Below are 9,747 nucleotides of genomic sequence, written 5' to 3' on the forward strand. Positions count from 1 at the left end.
TGATGTATTTGTTTGTAACATTTATGAACATTTTGTGTGTGTGTAATTTCTATGCAATTTGATATTTTTCTACTATATATATTCAGACATTTTCAACACTATCATTTAGTGAATTTATATTCCTCTACAAAGATCAGTGCAGTTAAAGAGCCACAAGTGATTGTGTTGCAAAATATGGTATTATAAAGGTACAAGACCTCATTTTTTTTCTTTGTGCACACCCAAATAAAGTTCTAGCTACGCCTATGTTTTCTACTTGTATATTTCTCTTACCGCCATTATGTAACTGATTAGTTTCAAGCACAAACAGTGTAAAGAGATTAGTTAGTACAGTAGTATAAAAGTATATACTACTGGCTCGATAAAGTATGAACCCCCCTCAGGCAGATTTGGCTACACTTAAAACAAGCTCAACATGCCCATATGAGCTTTTTGCTCAAGTGTGGAACCCTGTCTAATCCAAGATTTTTGTAAAAATGCCCTCGGGAATTTCCCGGGAAAGTATGACCCCCCTCAGATTGATTTGGCTACGCTTACAAAAGCTGCATCTGTGAGATTGTTGTCCATAAGCTTGTTAAAAATAAGCCCCTCTTGATATTGTTTTTGGCTACACTTAAAACTAGAGCAAACGTATTAACACCCCCCCCCCACACACACACACCCACACACACACACCCACACAAGTAGTGTGATTTGTGATAGGATGAGCACCACTTATAGGTGTAGAAAAGAAGAGGTCATTTGATTAAACAGCCCGATTTGCCCACACTTAAAATTATGCCAAGATCCTCTTATTCCCCATTTCTTCAAGTGTGATATGCTCTTAATCCCCAAGAATTTTAAATCTTAGTGTAGAAAAGAAGAGTTCATATGCCCCGATTTGCCCACACTTAAAATTATGTCAAGTACTTATATGATTTTATTGTTTATAGTGTGTTATTCTGTCAAAATCCCAAGAATCTTGAATTCTAGTGTAGAAATGAAGAACTCCCATCAGACAGATTTGCCCATGTGTGTAAAAGCTACATCTCTCAGTTTGTTGTCCATAAACTTGTCAAAAATATGCCCCTCTTGATATTTTTTTGGCTACACTTAAAACTAATGCAAAATGCCACACACACACACACACACACACACCTACACACACCCACACACACACACACACACACACACACACACACACACAAGCACATTGTTGAACCCAACTGATATTTTTTATTAAGTATAGAGTTTTGATTTGAACCCCAAGAAATTTTATATAAATACCAAAGCCAAAAATATTCACACACATACACACACACACACACACACACTAAATATACAAAACACACTGCTGAACCCAACTGATATTTTTTATTAAGCATAAAATTTTGAATTGAAGCCCAGGAAATTTTATATAATAAACAACAACAAAAATGCCGAATCAAATATATTGTAATCAATGCAATGAGAATATATCCAGCCCCAATTGGGTTAAGCACCAAAAGAATTGTAATCCAGATAAAAGCAGAATTCTCACAAAAATATGCCCAAAATGCCATAGAAAATATAACATGAAATATTTCTCTTATACTTGTTCTGCACAGTCATCAACATTTCCAAACAAAATTGATTGGAAATATTTGTGTGATTGCTCTCTATAACTTAGATTGCAAGGCCATATTTTGTAATTTTCTAGACCAGGAGCTAGACCCTGTGCACCAGAAACAGGCCTTAAAATGCCTCTCCACAAATTATGTGAGCATCATGGAGCACACAATACACTTTACAATTTTGAGAATCTCAATTTAAATTCAGGAACAAGAGATTTGGATTTGATGTATCTGGAAATATCCCTTCTTTCAAAAGATGTTTGCATCTTGAATCAACCTGCAAACAATATTACATGTTAGGCTGGGCTATCTCAACAGCAGAGGCATGCAGCTTAGTGGTTTCCTGCACTCACACTCTGTAAATACATTCCATGATTTTATTATCCTATTAAAGCACCCAATGCTGCAATTTTTAAATTTTTGCTGAAGAAGATACATGATTATCTCAGTTATGTTCAACATCTGAGAATTGTATGCATCAAAATATTGCAGGTGATGATTAAAATCTGCACCACTATACAACATTCCACTATCTGTTGTAACAAATTCTGCCTTTTGGAACCTATCCAGATGCATCATCAAAAATCTAAAATGTTTCCAGTTTGAGCTCTGATTGGGAAGAATCTCAAAATCATAGAATCTCCCCACACTTGCATGATTTGAAAACCATCCTAAGCGGCCCCGGCGCCCACCCAGCGTCGAATAACATGGGTACCTGGGGGAAACCCTGGGGGGTAAAGGCGGTCAGGGGCGTGATGTTGATCACATCACCCCAACTCACGACCGGATCAAGAAAGTGTGGGGCGTTACCCCCACACCCCCTATACGCCTTCATGGCGTGGTGCTATGCACAGGGGAACACTTTACCTTTACCTTTATAATAGGAAAAATCAATATAATAATAAAAAAACAACAAACTGTCCCACAATTCTCCTTCAAGAATTATACTTGTGGCACTCAAAATCAGTGATGTATCTCAAGTTTAGATAATTGAATTTTTGTGTGCTGTTCAGGGCTCAGCGGAACTCTGTTTCATTATTGATTGAAAATAAATCATACTCTGAGAGTGCTGAGAATCTAATTTTGAAATCAGGAAGAAGAGATTCAGATCTAATATATTTTGCAACATCTCTTCTGTCAAAAATGACATGAGCATTGATCCTATTGTGCACCTACACAATTGTGGAGAGCAATCATGTAGATATAAACAGAAATTGTACATAATAATAATAATAATAATAATATTTTATTGTCATTAAGCTTGTACAGCAATAGACAACGTCAAGAACATAATACATGTGAAATATATTATAAAATAATATAAAATTATAACCTATTTTATGTTAAGTTGCACTAAAATACAATATTTTTAATTTCAAGAAATTCTTGAGTTGAGTACAATGGTGTAGCAACTAACCAGGAATACAGTTTATGTTTAAATATATTCATCGGCATATTTGTCACATCAAGAGGTAGCTTATTAAATAGTCTTAATCCTAGAGCTTCATAACTATTCAGGGATTTTGAGAGTCTGTGATAGGGTATATTTATACGCCTGCTGTTTCTTGTAGTGTAGGAATGTACATCTTGTCTATTTTGTAGCTGTGGTAAATTTTTCTTTACATACAACAGCACAGTGTAAATATATAGATTTATCACAGTCATAAATTTTAACTTAATGAACAGTGGCTTACAATGAACTAATTTGTGTGAGTTGGTAATTATTCTCACAGCTTTTTTCTGCAGTATTAAAATTTCTTGTACATAACTGCAGTTCCCCCAAAGTAAAATTCCATATGAAATAATGCTTTGAAAGAAAGCGAAGTAAGCTGATCTTACGTAATCTTCAGGTACATGACTGTTTAGATTCCTTAACAAATATATAACCCTGGATAGCTTGACAGTTACATATTTAATATGTGGTTCCCATGATCATTTATTATCAATGACAATACCTAGAAATTTCACATTGTCTGAGCTATTGTCGATCGGGATGCCTCTAAGACTGAAAAACATATGCTGAGTTTTACTTTCATTCAGCAAAAAACCATTAGCTCTGAACCATAAAGAAGATTGATACAGGGTATTATCAGTTATGCCTTTAAGAGTGTTAAGGTCAGAGCTGGCATTAAAGAAGGTAGTATCATCTGCATATAGTATTGTGTGAGCAGTGACGCAAAATGGTAAATCATTCATCATGAGAGCAAACAATAAAGGCCCAAGAACCGAACCTTGAGGTACACCGCATTTGACCTCGGCTACATTTGACCTCTCCATTCCTATGCAGACAATTTGTTTACGGTTCTGAAGGTATGAATGAAATAGTTTAAGATCTGTACCACCAATGCCATAGTATTTAATCTTTATTAAAAGTGAAGTGTGTTCTACACAATCAAAAGCCCTGCTCAGGTCACAGAAAGAGGCCTGAGCAAAGTCCTTAGTTTCAAAAGCCTTGAGTACATTTTTGACTAGTGAGTCCATGGCATCAATTGTTGACTTACCCTTCCTGAAACCAAACTGTGATTTGCAAATTAAGTTATTGTGGTCCAAGTAATTGCATAATTGAGAATGCATAATTGATTCTAAAACTTTTGAAAACACTGGAATCAGTGAGATGGGACGGTAGCTGGCTAAACAATTTTTCTCACCTTTTTTATAAATTGGTACAACCCTTGATAATTTCAATACATTTGGAAATGTTCCTTCCCTAAGACATATATTTATACAAAAGGTCAGTGGAAGAATTATAGAATCTATGATTTTTTTCAAAAGATTACTGGACAAATCATAGATATCTACACTATCTGATGGTTTCAGCTTTTTCACAACATCTATAATTATCTCTGGAGTTATTTCAGAAAAAACAAATTTTATTTCAGAATGTCTTACGCTATACTGTTCAAGTAAGTCAGAAACTGTTTCAGAGGGTCGTACAATGTTCTTACGAATTTCCTCAACAGAATTAATACAAAACTTATTAAAGTCATTAGGGGAGATTTCTATAACATCTCTTTTGCTGTGTTTGGCAATCGAATTAATTAATTTCCAGGCAGTCTTGCATTTATTCCTGGATGCCTCAATATTAGTTAGATTATACAATTTGTTTGATTCATTTATAGCCAATTTGTATTCCTTTCTTGCCCTCAGGTAGATTGATTTAGCCAGATCTGTCTTATCCCTCTTAAATAAATCTAAGTATAGTAAAACCCTACATTTCATACCGGCTAACTTAGGAGTGTACCAATCAGCATTCTTTTTTTGTATTTTCTTCTTATTAATTTTGAGACTAACTTTACACCTTTTCTGGGGAATACTCCTATCATAAGTATCTAAAAATACCGTAAGAAACTTTTCAAATGTTACATCAGCCAATGTGTGTTCTGTATCCAAGGACTGAGGTTTACTTAACAGATCTAGCCAGTTTATATTACAGAGCAAATTCCTGAAGTTTAATATTTTATCATCCGTTATTGGTCTTGAGATCACTATTTTAGATTCCTTACAGTTACAATCACAGGGTTTTAAGTTATGTATTTTTAGCCAAGGAGAATCATGATCTGAGTATGCAAATACAGTTACATCACATGTTATACGAGATGTTTTTATGTTTGTGAATATATTGTCCAGGCATGCCGAGTCCCTAGTGGGTTTATTATTCATATAGTTAAAGTCAAACTGCCTAAGCAGATTTTTAAATCCAGTTACGCTTTGTTTATCTTCTGTTACATCAAAATGAGAGTTTAGATCACCACCAATTACGATACTAAAGTGTTTCCATTGAGACTTACTGAAAAAATCTAACATTTCCTCAAGTTTTTCAAGAAAAACAGTAGGATCCCCATTTGGTGATCTATAAAGCACAACTATTACAATTTTGAGGTCTCTAATAAGTAAACCTGTGGCTTCAAAGTTTAATTCACTACAGAGGAATTCAAGATCTAACTTATGACTAGCATGTACAAGTGCATTTTTTACATATATAGACACTCCACCATGTTGAATTTGTTCCCTACTATAACTGTTAACCAGATAGAAGTCATCTAGTATTTTGAAGGAAATTTCACTTTTATGGCACCAATGTTCACTTAAACAAACCGCATCAAAACTATTTTCATTAGCAAAATCATTAATAATTTCATGTTTTTTGCCGAATCCCTGTATATTGAGATAACCTATCTTTAAATCCAATGGAGTGTGGGAGTTAGAACAACATGCTCTAACTTCCCCATGAGAATTCTCAAAACTAAAATTAACACCTGATCGTTCAGGGTATAAAGAAGTGGCACATTCAGGTTTACTAATGATATTGTTAGTCACACTTAAGTTAGATTGGTTTGTAGATATAGTTATAGGCAAAGTTTCACTAGTAATATTTTGGTGTAGCAAGCTTAGGACATTATTTTTGGAATTTATGTCATTGCTTGCTTGTTTGAATTGCTTATTGATATTCATTTCACTATTTCCATCATCAACTGCATATTGTCCATTAATATCTAAGGACGTGATATTGTTAGCATTAGATTTATACGATTGTTTCATCAAGCTAGGCCAGGTTTTATTACATGACCTAGCTAAATCTAGTCGTTTCCCTGTTGTGATAAAATATCAGGTAATGCTATGCTTTCCTTCCTATTATACATATTTCTATTCATTATACTCAGTATTACCTCACTAATTTCTTTACTTAACCTATTTTTTCCAGCCCAATTTAAATGTTGACCATGTCTTGTATGCTCTAGCCTATTAAATTTACTTACATCTACGACTGATACATTTTTGAAATGCTTACAGATGGTCTTGTATTTCTCATTTACTCGACTTATTTCATGGTTAACTACAGACCATTCAGGTAAATCTAATCTGTATGGTAAGTTGACCACTACTACATTTGTGTGGGTTAGCTTTGCCAGATTTTTTTGGAGAGTTTTTGTAGCATCATCTCCTAAATTCTTTGCGACATCATTGCTTCCCCCTATTATCACTGTAAAGTCATTTAGGTTCATTCCTCTACTTGATTGGTCAATGCTTTCCATAACCTGATTTAGTTTTGCCCCTGATTTTACCATTCCAGTCACATACATGTCCTTTAGATTGTCCTTCATTATACCTGCTAACTTTTTTCCATGACTATCACTAATTAGGTTCACTTTATCACTAGATTTTTTGCGATTCACTGCACATCTAGACTGTGATGAAGGATTTTTAGATATCCTATTTATCAAAGGCACATGGTCAGTTTTTGAAATATCTAATTTATTTTCTTCCACTTCCAAGAAATCAAAGAGGTTATTTGAAGTAAAGTCCTTTTTTGTTTCTAGGTTTTTGAGTCTATTTGCCCTCCCTTGAACAACTTTGCTCCAAGTAAACTCATTTGCGTTATTACTTTCGTTTGCGTGTCCAGTGTCCTCATGGTTTAATAGCTTGATTTTCAGTTCACTATTTTCAGCCTTCATATTTTCCAAGTCTTCTGTTAAAAGTTCCACTATTTTCTTGAGATTAACAATTTCATCTTTAATCTTACCTGGAGGAATTTGATTTACATTAAGGCCTCCTGTTGGATCCGAAATATATGGGTCTGATTCAGTCACCTTGGGAAAAATATATCTCAGGGGTCAACATGGCTCTGTGTACCTCCCGATCAGAATTTGAGGTTGAGATTTGAAGATTGCAAAAAATTGCAGTTTAAAGGTTCAAAATATCTGAAATCATGAAATTTTATCTTCAAACTCAGCAAATACAGAATAATCTCATTTGCATTTATGACCCCTGAGATATATTTTTCCCTTCTAACAAAATCCGCACCAGAAAACACCAAGCCTGTATCTGTGGTTACAAATTCAAAATCATCATAGGATTTCAAATAAGTATCATAATTTAAATGTTTCCAGTTCTCAGATACGTCAAATGGGATATGAAAACAATACATTGATTCAAAATATTTTGTTGTGAACCAATAATTTTTTCTGTAACAATCATAAAAACCTACAAACAGCCCAACAATTCTCCTGTGCAACAGATATATGTATTTTTTCTTCTTGCCCAACAATCCCAGATGTATGCATCCAAATTCATAGTCACTGTCAAGCACCCACCTAAATTCTGTCTCATTTCTAACTGCAAACACATCATATTCACATAAATCGGAAAATGCAAGCTTGAACCTTTCCAACAGTGATTCCGATTGTATATATTGTGACAAATTTCTTCTCTCAAAAAACATTGCAACAAGTGCTGTGTGTTATCCTTCTAAAACAATGACACATTAAAAAATGCAATGCTGTAATTTTTTAAGAGCATGCCCAACACTATGCTTAATAATATTGTTCCTTTGTTGCTGATAATCCCGATTTATTTCCAAATCACACTGCCCGGGATACATGTTTGCTGAACAATATTGCAAAATTGGAACTGTAGCAACTATGTATGTATTATTGGGAGCTTAAATAATTGTTCCCCACACCTGCATGTTTCATTCCAAGAGGTTTTGTCTAGGCACAGTGCAAGGCACTTACTGCTGCAATTTCTGAATGTTTGCCTCAGAAAATACAGAACAAGCTTATTCAGGCATTTGTGCTTTATATACCCAACAAGATCCGGGTGGAAATCATCTGCACTGAACAAGTGCCCATCATCTGTGGTCACAAATTCAATATTCCTATTAAACAGATTGGGATTGGAAATTATTCTGTTCAAAAATTTAAAATGCACCCAATTTAAGCTCTGATCAGCCATGAGCTCTAAATCATAATCTTCATACCCATCACAACAATTGCTGTACCAACATTCATCAAACAATTTCAACCTGCAGAAATAATAATAGCTCCCAGTGTGGTGATGCACAAACAATCCACAAATTCTCTTAAACTTGTTGTACATAAATTTTTCAAACTTGCTTACATCCTTCAGTGACAAGTATTGAAAATTCTTGTCACTGTTAAGAACCCAGTGCATTTCAGTCTTATTCTGAACTGCAAACAAATTATACTCGGACAGGTTCAGGAACCTAAGCCTAAAATCTTGAACAAGTGATTCGGATTTTATGTATTTTGAAATTCCCCTTCTGTCAAAAAAATTCTGCATTATGACAAGCTTAGTGGCAATGTGAACAATTCCCTGTCACATTGGCATGTATTTTGTATGTTGTGCGCTTCAAGTGACAGGCATATGCATTCATGCTCACAATTTTTAAATTTTTGCCTAAACATATACATTAGAATCTCACTGAAATTTGTATATTTTGAAAATTTGTTCATGCCTGGCTTAAAATCTTCAAGTCGATACAAATTGCCCAATTATCTAAGCTCCCAATAATACATACATAGTTGCTACAGTTCCAATTTTGCAATATTGTTCAGCAAACATGTATCCCGGGCAGTGTGATTTGGAAATAAATCGGGATTATCAGCAACAAAGGAACAATATTATTAAGCATAGTGTTGGGCATGCTCTTAAAAAATTACAGCATTGCATTTTTTAATGTGTCATTGTTTTAGAAGGATAACACACAGCACTTGTTGCAATGTTTTTGAGAGAAGAAATTTGTCACAATATATACAATCGGAATCACTGTTGGAAAGGTTCAAGCTTGCATTTTCCGATTTATGTGAATATGATGTGTTTGCAGTTAGAAATGAGACAGAATTTAGGTGGGTGCTTGACAGTGACCATGAATTTGGATGCATACATCTGGGATTGTTGGGCAAGAAGAAAAAATACATATATCTGTTGCACAGGAGAATTGTTGGGCTGTTTGTAGGTTTTTATGATTGTTACAGAAAAAATTATTGGTTCACAACAAAATATTTTGAATCAATGTATTGTTTTCATATCCCATTTGACGTATCTGAGAACTGGAAACATTTAAATTATGATACTTATTTGAAATCCTATGATGATTTTGAATTTGTAACCACAGATACAGGCTTGGTGTTTTCTGGTGCGGATTTTGTTAGAAGGGAAAAATATATCTCAGGGGTCATAAATGCAAATGAGATTATTCTGTATTTGCTGAGTTTGAAAATAAAATTTCATGATTTCAGATATTTTGAACCTTTAAACTGCAATTTTTTGCAATCTTCAAATCTCAACCTCAAATTCTGATCGGGAGGTACACAGAGCCATGTACAATTTCTGTTTATATCTACATGATTGCTCT

Source organism: Lepisma saccharinum, chromosome 11, assembly GCF_977018435.1.
Source record: "Lepisma saccharinum chromosome 11, izLepSacc3.1, whole genome shotgun sequence".
NCBI classification, from domain to species: Eukaryota; Metazoa; Arthropoda; class Insecta; order Zygentoma; family Lepismatidae; genus Lepisma; species Lepisma saccharinum.